The sequence below is a fragment of the Carassius carassius genome, chromosome 6, assembly GCF_963082965.1.
Source record: "Carassius carassius chromosome 6, fCarCar2.1, whole genome shotgun sequence".
In the NCBI taxonomy this organism is placed as follows: Eukaryota; Metazoa; Chordata; class Actinopteri; order Cypriniformes; family Cyprinidae; genus Carassius; species Carassius carassius.
This window is the reverse complement of record NC_081760.1, coordinates 40,403,400-40,412,689: the sequence shown is the minus strand read 5'-3', so window position 1 is coordinate 40,412,689 and position 9,290 is coordinate 40,403,400.

The following is a 9,290-nucleotide window of genomic DNA, read 5'->3' as shown; positions in this document are numbered from 1 at the left end:
ATTAATGTGACACACAATGTTTTTAAGTTCACTTACATTCTGCTCCCAAACATCATTTATAACCTTAATAACATCCTGATAATAAAACATTTATAGTCTTAATACCAATCAAAATAACATAATATGAACTCAAACTGATGTCAGGATTCAATCTTTCTGTGTGAACGTCTAAGACAGTTTCCTAAACGAGACTCAAACAGCTCAGAGTCAGTGAAGAGCACATTTAAACTCATTTCTATGATCAGATTTGGGCCAAATAAAACGAACAAAAATATGCATTGAAAAATGATTAAAAACACTCTGAAAATAAAAACAATAAACTAAATAGCAAAAAAAGTGTCATCGTCTCCAAATAAACTGCATTCTTAGTTGATTTCACTGTCAGCTTCTCGTTTGCTGAACGCAGTTTTAATGCGCTGCAGTGTTTTCGGTTTCGCTTTCTCGTGAGGGCGGGGCTTAACATCAGCTCGCTCTGATTGGCTCGTGAGATTCTGGTCGGGGGCTCACTGAACCGGAAGTAGTGTTTTAGTGGCGCGTGCGGTGTCTGTACTGGGGAGCTGTAAGTCTACACTAATGCTAAAAAGAGGATATTAAAGAACATTAATGATAAAACACGGATATTAAGAAGTATAGGTTTAATCGAGATGAGTAATCAGGAGTTTGTGTAACTAATACAATAAACAGAAACATCGAGATATAAGTGTTATTCCTGTGCAGAATGCATCAGTTGGGTCTTTATTTAGATTGGTAAGTGTTTGTCTCGTATAGGTTTGTTATTTACATGTCTGCAGTGCACTTATGTGATGTAGTTTGATTCAGTGTCTTGATTGCTCTTTATAACTCAACACTTTACCATCTTTGAATTGTGATTTTCTGATCAGTTTTGAGATATTGAGCTTCAGAGATTCGGTACACCAGACTCTTTTGTAGATATAACCGAACAATCACATCATGTAAATAAGTTGTCACAAAATACAAATGGGAATAACTAAGTTTTGACAAAAATGTAAAAGAGGACCTTATAGTTCCAGGATGATGATACGTAATCGATTGAAGGATGTTTCTGACAGATCTCAGACTCAGTGCATCACTAGGTTCATTTATATATTTTAGTTTTAACTCTTTAATTTGTGCGTGTGAGTTTATTTAGGTTGGAGCTCTTCATTTTCTTCTGTTTTGTAACTACAACATTTCTAAACTTCTGATAAAGTTATCCAGTTTTCACAAACAAATGCTTCTCTCCTGGAGTTTCATTTAGAAACATAATTTCTCACCGAACAGATGTTTTATATGGAATAATAAGCATATTGTATATAAATCTAAATGAAAATCTGGTTTTGGTGAGGCATCTTTTGAGCAAGAAGGTGTTGTGTTAACTTGTTGTGAATTGTTGTCTCTTGTTGTTTCTTATGGTCTTTTCAATGTACTTGATCATCTCTTGTGATATTTCACAGCCTGGTTTCACACACAGGGTTTAAACCCAGCGAGGATTACTGAGAACAGAACACAATTCATCTGAGTCTCACACATCCTATTAACCCTTTCATCAAACGCAGCGCAGAGCTCTGTTTATGTTGGTTTGGAGTTACACTCGGCACAATTCAAGTCCTCTGAAACTGTGGAAAGAAACACACACACACACACACACACACACACACACACACACACACACCGAGTCAGGACAGTAATGGCAGATTTCATCTAGCAAGCAGTGTATGGACAGAACAAGTGGAATAAATGCTGTGCTAAATGTTGAAGTGCTCACAGTATTGCTCTTCATATTCAGTTCAACACATGGAGAGAGCAGAAAACATGAACTGTGAATCAAACCAATGCCAAGTAAACATGAACGCTGCACAGAGGAGTGTCATCTTATCTTCTCAGTGTGAGCACATCAGGTCTGTAAGTTACTGCACATCCTCAGCTGAACCAGTGACCCTAAAAGAAGACATCTGAACACAAATGGAGAAAGCAAGGAGGTTCGGTGAGGAGAAAAACAAGCTCTGTCTTGCTCCTCAGCAGCACACCACTATCTGTGGAAACAAACACAATCCTTTCAGTTTCTGAGCCAGATGTGTCATATTAAAGCCGTTTGGAGCGGGTCACACTCATTCAGAGAAGAGCAATGTCTCAGATGACCATCCTTTGTGTCCACCTCAAGATCTGGGACTGAAACAAATGCTGGAGAACATTCAACAGAACAAGAAGATCCCTGCTGTCCTACCAGACAATATACATCAGCCATCAGCAGAACAAGAAGAGCCCAGATCTATTTCTCCAGAACAAACTATTAGTGAGAGATGTCCAGGAGTCGTCCCCTCACTGACCCTGTCCTGATCACAAAGAGACTGAAATACTGACCAGCTGGACATTACTGAAGGTAGCAGGCTCTTATCAATATGAACATGTGCAATGCTGTCTAATACTGGTTTAAATTACAGATGTGTGAAGCTACAGCAAGCAGTGTCCACTTTGAGGAAGGTTTTATCGTTTTATATTTCTCAGTGACGAGGGGTTTTTGTGTTAAATAGAGACACATGAGAAACAGTATCTCAGAAGACGATTATACTTGCTACATCCGGACTAAAATACACCAAACCAACAAATAGAAAGAGATGAGATGAGATCCAGTGCTTCAACATCTGTCCAGAGGTTCAGTAGAAGAGCCGAGAAATCAGGTCATTTTGAATTAAGTACATGTATTTGTAAACTCTCTCTCTCTTTCTCTCTCTCTCTCTCTCTCTCTCTCTCTCTATATATATATATATATATATATATATATATATAACACCGTCTCAAGCGCACACATCTATGTGTAAAAGCGTCTATTCGTCCTCCGCACACTTCGTTGTCAGCACAACGCACACAAGCTCATTGGTCAGCTCTGGTTGTAGTAAACAGTGCTGTATAAATACAATCACCATTACAATCAGAACACTAGGAGGCGCTGTGGCTAGTAAGATCACTTTAGCTCCGCCCTCTTCCGGCGTGACGCTGCTGTCTGAGACTGCTGTGACGTCAGCGTTCTGTGGCTCTGAAGGGGAAGCACTGAGAAAAACACAATTATTATACTAAATAAATAAAATATTTGGTGACTTTCATATTCTCTCCAATCTATGGCACACTCCAGCTGTGTCTGAAAGCGCTCCCTACACACTATATAGTGCACTAGATCAGCTAACTTCATTCTCTACTTTTTTAGACTTGAGAGGCAACAAGCTAAAAACAATCATATTGGAAAATTGAGGATCAAAGGTCAAAATTTGGAGGACCCTGAAATTATTTCAAATGTGTTCAAGTTCTGAGTTTTCTAGTAATTTGTGTGCTTCTAATTTCTGTCATCAGTCTACATCTGAGTTTTTGATTCCTTACATAACATAAAGTAGATTAATATTGACAAGTTTAATATATGTGAAGATCCTCTTAGATGACAAGAAATTACTGATGCCATTCACTTTCTGAAGAATAATAAATCTCCTGAGTTTATAAAGCATTTAATAGAGTTTGAACTCTTTCCTTTCTGTTGGAAGTATTTAGAGAGAGAAAGAGAAAACTTTATTAATCCCGAAAGGGAAACTGGTTTGCCACCAATTTAAAACATACAGGCAACAAGCACACCACATAGCTAACACATACATAAATAATTCAACATTTAAAAACTACGAAAAACATGATTAAGAGACCAATGAGACAAGGTTATAACAAGATACAGTTGCACAATTGAGAAATGCAGGGCAAAGAACAGACAGTTCAACAGTTTGACAGTCAACAGTGTTCATTAAAATATCTGACCGCTGCAGGAACAAAAGTCCTTCTCAATCGCTCACTGGAGCACCGAGGCATAATTAAACGCTCGCTGAAAGAGCTTCTGAGTCCATTAAAAACACTATATAGGTTATATAAGGGAGATAGAACTGTGCCCTGAGGTGCTCCAGTATTAGTTAAAATAATGTCAGACTGTTTGTTGCAAAACCTAACAAACTGTGGTCGTAATAACAGATAATCTAAAATCCAGGCAATAGTTGTATTATGCAATTTAAAATTAATTAATTTGTTAGCTAAAATATGTGGCTGTATAGTATCAAAAGCACTCGAAAAATCAAAAAGCATGATTCTAACAGAACTAGCAGTAGTTTCCAGATGACTGTAAATATTATGTGACATAAATAATAGTGCATCATCTACCCCCACATCCTTCCTATATGCAAATTGCAAGGGATCCTGAAAAACAGACACCTGCCTAGTCAGATGATCAAGTACAGCCCTCTCAAAACATTTCATGATGTGTGATGTCAGAGCTATAGGCCTCAGATTAGGAATAGGAATAAGGCAAGATGTTTTCCACATAACCGGTATTTTAGCAGAGGACAGAGACAAAGAAAACAGTGAATGGAGGACAGAGCATAGCTGATCAGCACACACTTTTAAAGTACGTGGATGTACACCATCAGGTGCCTTCTGCCTTGTTTGGTTTAATACGCCTTAACTGCTGACGAACCTCTTCCATACTAAGATTAATAGCTGGACTACAGTCCTCAGAACTGCTCTGTCTTAGATTACAGAGGACATTCTCATGTACAGAAGAGAAATCGCATTCATCAAACCTGGCAAAACAAGTATTGGCATCATTAACCTGTATACCCAATTTACATAAACTGGGATTACTAGTCTCATATCCAGTAATACACTTCATACCATTCCATAGGCCTCGTGCCCTGTCTGATGAGGACTTTCAACTCTCTTTGGGCAACTTTACAGAGAGTTTAGAAAGAGCCTTGCTTCCTCCGACTTTGTGTCAAGGATTTATAACTTTAATTTCAAACCAAATAAAGATCCCTTGTTAATTGATCATTGTTGGCCAGTTACATTGCTAAATAACCGTTATACAATTATTGCTTTGGTTTTTTCAAAAAGATTCAAATGTGTTTTGAATAGTCTGATTGATGAATGTCAGTCTGGTTTTCTACAAAAAAGTCACATTTGTAATAATATACGTCTGGTTTGGGACAAACTAGATTATTCTGACTGTTTCTCTAATGATAATTTTATTCTCATTTGATTCGTGGAGCATGAATTATTGTTCCAGACTCTTGTCAAGCTGGGATTTGGTGATTTGTGTTGAAGATCTATTAAAAAGCTTTCTACTGATTGCAATAGCTTACTTTCATTGGTTTCAGAGAGATTTCTGACTCAAAGACAGAGTTGTGCTCACTAAAGCTGAAGATATCTCTCGGTTATCGTCTGCTCAGTCCATCTCTGTTCACAAACACACCTGGAAACTACATTCTGTGGAGAAATAACATTCATTATATGAAAACATCAGTCTTTCTGAACTCATACCACCAAGACGCTCTAAACTGAGTTGAGTTTAGCTCTCGAAACAGTAACTTTAACATAAATTAATTAAGACAATATCTTCACAATTCTTCATCTGTCTGAATATAATTCCTGGGTTTATTTTCTCTAAATTGGGCGGTTTATAATTTCTCTTGATGTGTAATTATAAAACTGAAAAACTTCCAATCAAACTTTCTAAATTTGACCAACAAGTTCTTGCAGAAACACAGTTTTCTGATCTGGAATAATGCCAGTATTAGTGTAGAAATAAGTCTTTATTTAGTCACGGTTGGTTCAGTAATGGGTTGTTATCAGTGAGTCAGTGATTGAATAATGATGGGACTTTATTAGGGTTTCCAGACTTTCTCTGAAGATCCAGAATTGCTCTTCCATTAAAAGAGTTGAAGGCTCTTACTATAGGGCCGTTCCTCAGGTGTGCATGTGCTGTTCACAAGCAGTGTTTCTACATCCACACTTTCTGTCTGTCTTACACCTCAACATACCTCTGTCAGCTTTAAAGCCTCACAACTATACAATTACATCCTGCTTTTTACAACACAATATCTTCTTTTCTACTGGAACAAGATCTTTAATAATGTAAGCTGGACTCAAGTTTGGTCATTACCTCAAAAATCAAAGGGTGCAAGGAAGAATAATGTGTGAAATGTGTTGTTATCTGGTTCAGAGATTTAATGAGATAAAGTCACAACACTTTCAGTAATTAAACTGAGTGAATTTCTCTTTTACTAGTGTTGATATCTTGCTAAAAGCGTGTTGGATAACTCTGATGTCAAACTGTTGTTAATAAGTGTCTCAGTTTGATCATAAATCCTCAGTAATGTGTGAATGGTGTTCTGATGTCACAGAGACTGATGAACACACACTTGTTCTCATCCACTGATGAAGACTTCTTCACTCAAACCATCATGCTGCAATCAAAGAAGAATAGAAATGAACATGAATCTGAACTACACACACTCTTCACATTCGCTTGAAGAAGAAGAAGATGGAGCACAGCTGCTCTTCATCATCCTGAAGGCTCTCTCAACAATGTTGTGTGTGTGAGCATCACTGCTGTTGAATCAAAGCTGTGCAGGATTGTGTTCAGACTCTCTGTCTGCTGTGATGAGGCAGATGAACACTCACACAAGGACACACAGCATCTCCCAGGATCTGTTTCCTGCAGGTGGATACAGGCCTCCAGTGTAAATAGAGCTGTTCTTCAGCAGCCTGGCATCATACACAGACCCGGAGACTCAACAAACATATCAAGGCACTTCTCCTGCTGGTGGAACAAGAGCCCGAGAGAGATCCACTCAAAAGCAGAATTGTTTTTTTGTGCTTCTGCAAATATTAGAGAGTAACTTTATTTGTAATGATTTTCTGTAATTTGTATTTTAGGTTTCCATCTTATTTACAGATGCGTATGAACTCAGCGTCGGAGGATGCTTCTCTATAAGTCCACTGGTGTGGTTTTGACACCAATTCAGTGTAATAAAAGTAACTCGATTCAGAGAAACACACAAGATAGTTTAGTCTAGTTTAGTGTAAATATGCACATGTCATTCCAGTTATGAATGTACATTTAAACAGGTTGGTATAGTCAATATTCATGTTTTTAGCAGTTAAACATAATTCAGAGTTAATTAACACAGTGAGCAGACAAGTAATGAAAGATTTTAAAGAATGCTGATGTGTTTTTTAACAGGTCTTAAGGGCAGTTCATGTAAAATTGTTATCATCTACACACATTTATATATGACCGGCTCAGTTTATTTTGAAGAATGTCTGAGCTGTTTATGTCCATCCAATGAAAGTCAGTTTTGTTAAAAATCCCTTCACTCCCCAAACACTTTCATTATATGAACAAACACAAAACAGACCTTCTTCAGGATATCTTCTTCTGCTTTTGACTCTCAGAAGTCAGGTATAGATCTCATGTAAAGAAGCTTTTTAACCTCCATTATCAGACAAATCCCAGAATAACTTACATCAGTGCATCACTAGTATGATTATCAGTTCATTTATAAATTTTAGTTTTAACACTTTATTTTGTGCGTGTGAGTTTATTGAAATGTTTTCCAGAAAGCACTTTGTAAGACTGTGTTAAAAGATGACAATGATATGTACAACTTTAGCACATATTTGTAATATTTGTTATTCAGGCGGCGCTGAATCGTGTTCCTCCAGAGTCGGATGGGTGCCGTGGCAGTACCATCAGATGTGCAGCTGGAGGGGAAGACCATGATTAATATCGTCCCTTTGCAAGATCAATTTGATTTATCCTCCTTCCATCTGATGCCCAGGAATCTTCTTTAATGCCAAAAGCAGAACGCAAGAAATGCTGTAAAATAATGCCATTACAGACTCTTGCTCTTCACCAGCAGCGTTTGAAGAAAAGAGAATTGACTTATTGTATGAGAGGACATCATTCTGACTGCTTTTATTTTGTATTTTACATCATTTCTTTTAAGTGGACAGATGTAAAGTGTCCTGTACGTATGAAAACTGTTCCTGTGATGGAGCTGGAGGTGATGCGAGTGACTGTGGAGACTTGGAAAGGTAATGCAGGACACACACAGCAGTGTAGAAACAGCAGTGTCATTCTGTGCTGCATGATGGGATGGAGATTTGGACATTTCTAGTTCCATCATGAGTCACAACATTGGATTGGTTTATATGACTATAAGACTTATTCCTCACACTTCCGGTGAGAGATGGCCGCGTGAGTGTTTTGGCGTGTTGATGCTTTCAAATATTTGAATTAACTGTTGCTAAACCCGTGATTTATCGGTTAAAGCTGACCCTTATTGGGATTATAAAGTTTACACCTTCGTTCTGTGGCGTGAAGTGCCTAATTTTGGACAAAATTATGGGGGATCAAGACAAACAAGGGCGAACCTCCAGAAACAGTAACAAAAATGATATTGAATGTTGCAGCAGTGCTGCGGTGATGAAAGAACTGAAAGCAATTAACGCAAGACTGGACCGCATACAGATTGACATGGGAAAGCAAGTCAACGCTAGAATTGATAGCATGGAAAAGCAAGTAAATTCTAGAGTTGATAAGTTGTGTGAATAGATGGAGAAGATGATGTCTGAAAGTCAGATTGTTGTGTTGAAAGAGTTAGAGAAGGCCACAAAAGACATGAAGACAAATCTTGACATTGAGGTGGGAATTCTGTGTGCACGAATGGAAAATATCGAGCAGAAAATGTCTAAGAAAGAGGATAAAAAGAAGAGTTTTGATCCAGATTTTTCGCTGATCGTTGTGGGGCTGCCTCATTCAGAGGGAGAGGATTTAATGGCTAAAGTGAAAGACCTGCTGCACGTCGGCCTCGGATGTGACATTGCGCTCTGCCCCGCTGCGGTAAAGCGGATGCGGGCGCGTGGAGACCGACCTGGGCTTGTTAAAGTAGAGCTGAGCTCGGTTCAGGAGAAAGTGGCCGTGTTGCGCAGAAAATCGGAGCTGAAAGATAACGATAGCTTCAAGGACGTATATGTGTCTTCAGCGAAATCACATGCCGAACGGATGATGGATTTTAACTTTAGAACTTTGATCCGTGAAACGGCAGTTGGGAGGGACTTCTACTTGGCAGCCAATGGACGTATGGTGAAGCGGACGCAGTCATCCCGGCGTGCGACGAGAGAGCCGGCAGCTGAGGGCGGTCATGCGTGAGAAGGGCTCGCCCAGCCCGTTAGGTTTGTAAATGAACAGTTTTTGTTAGTCCACTGGAATGTTAATGGGTGGACGCTGGCAAACTGTGAACTCAGGAGATTGCTACTTAAATCTTTAGACCCTGATTTCATTTCCCTTAATGAAACTCACTTATGTAATGATACTTTGGAGTTTGATGGATTTACTTGGTTTGGACATAATCGTATTGCCCATAAGAGGGCTGTTAAAGCCTCGGGTGGAGTTGGATTCTTGGTTAAAAATTCTGTGTTGGAGC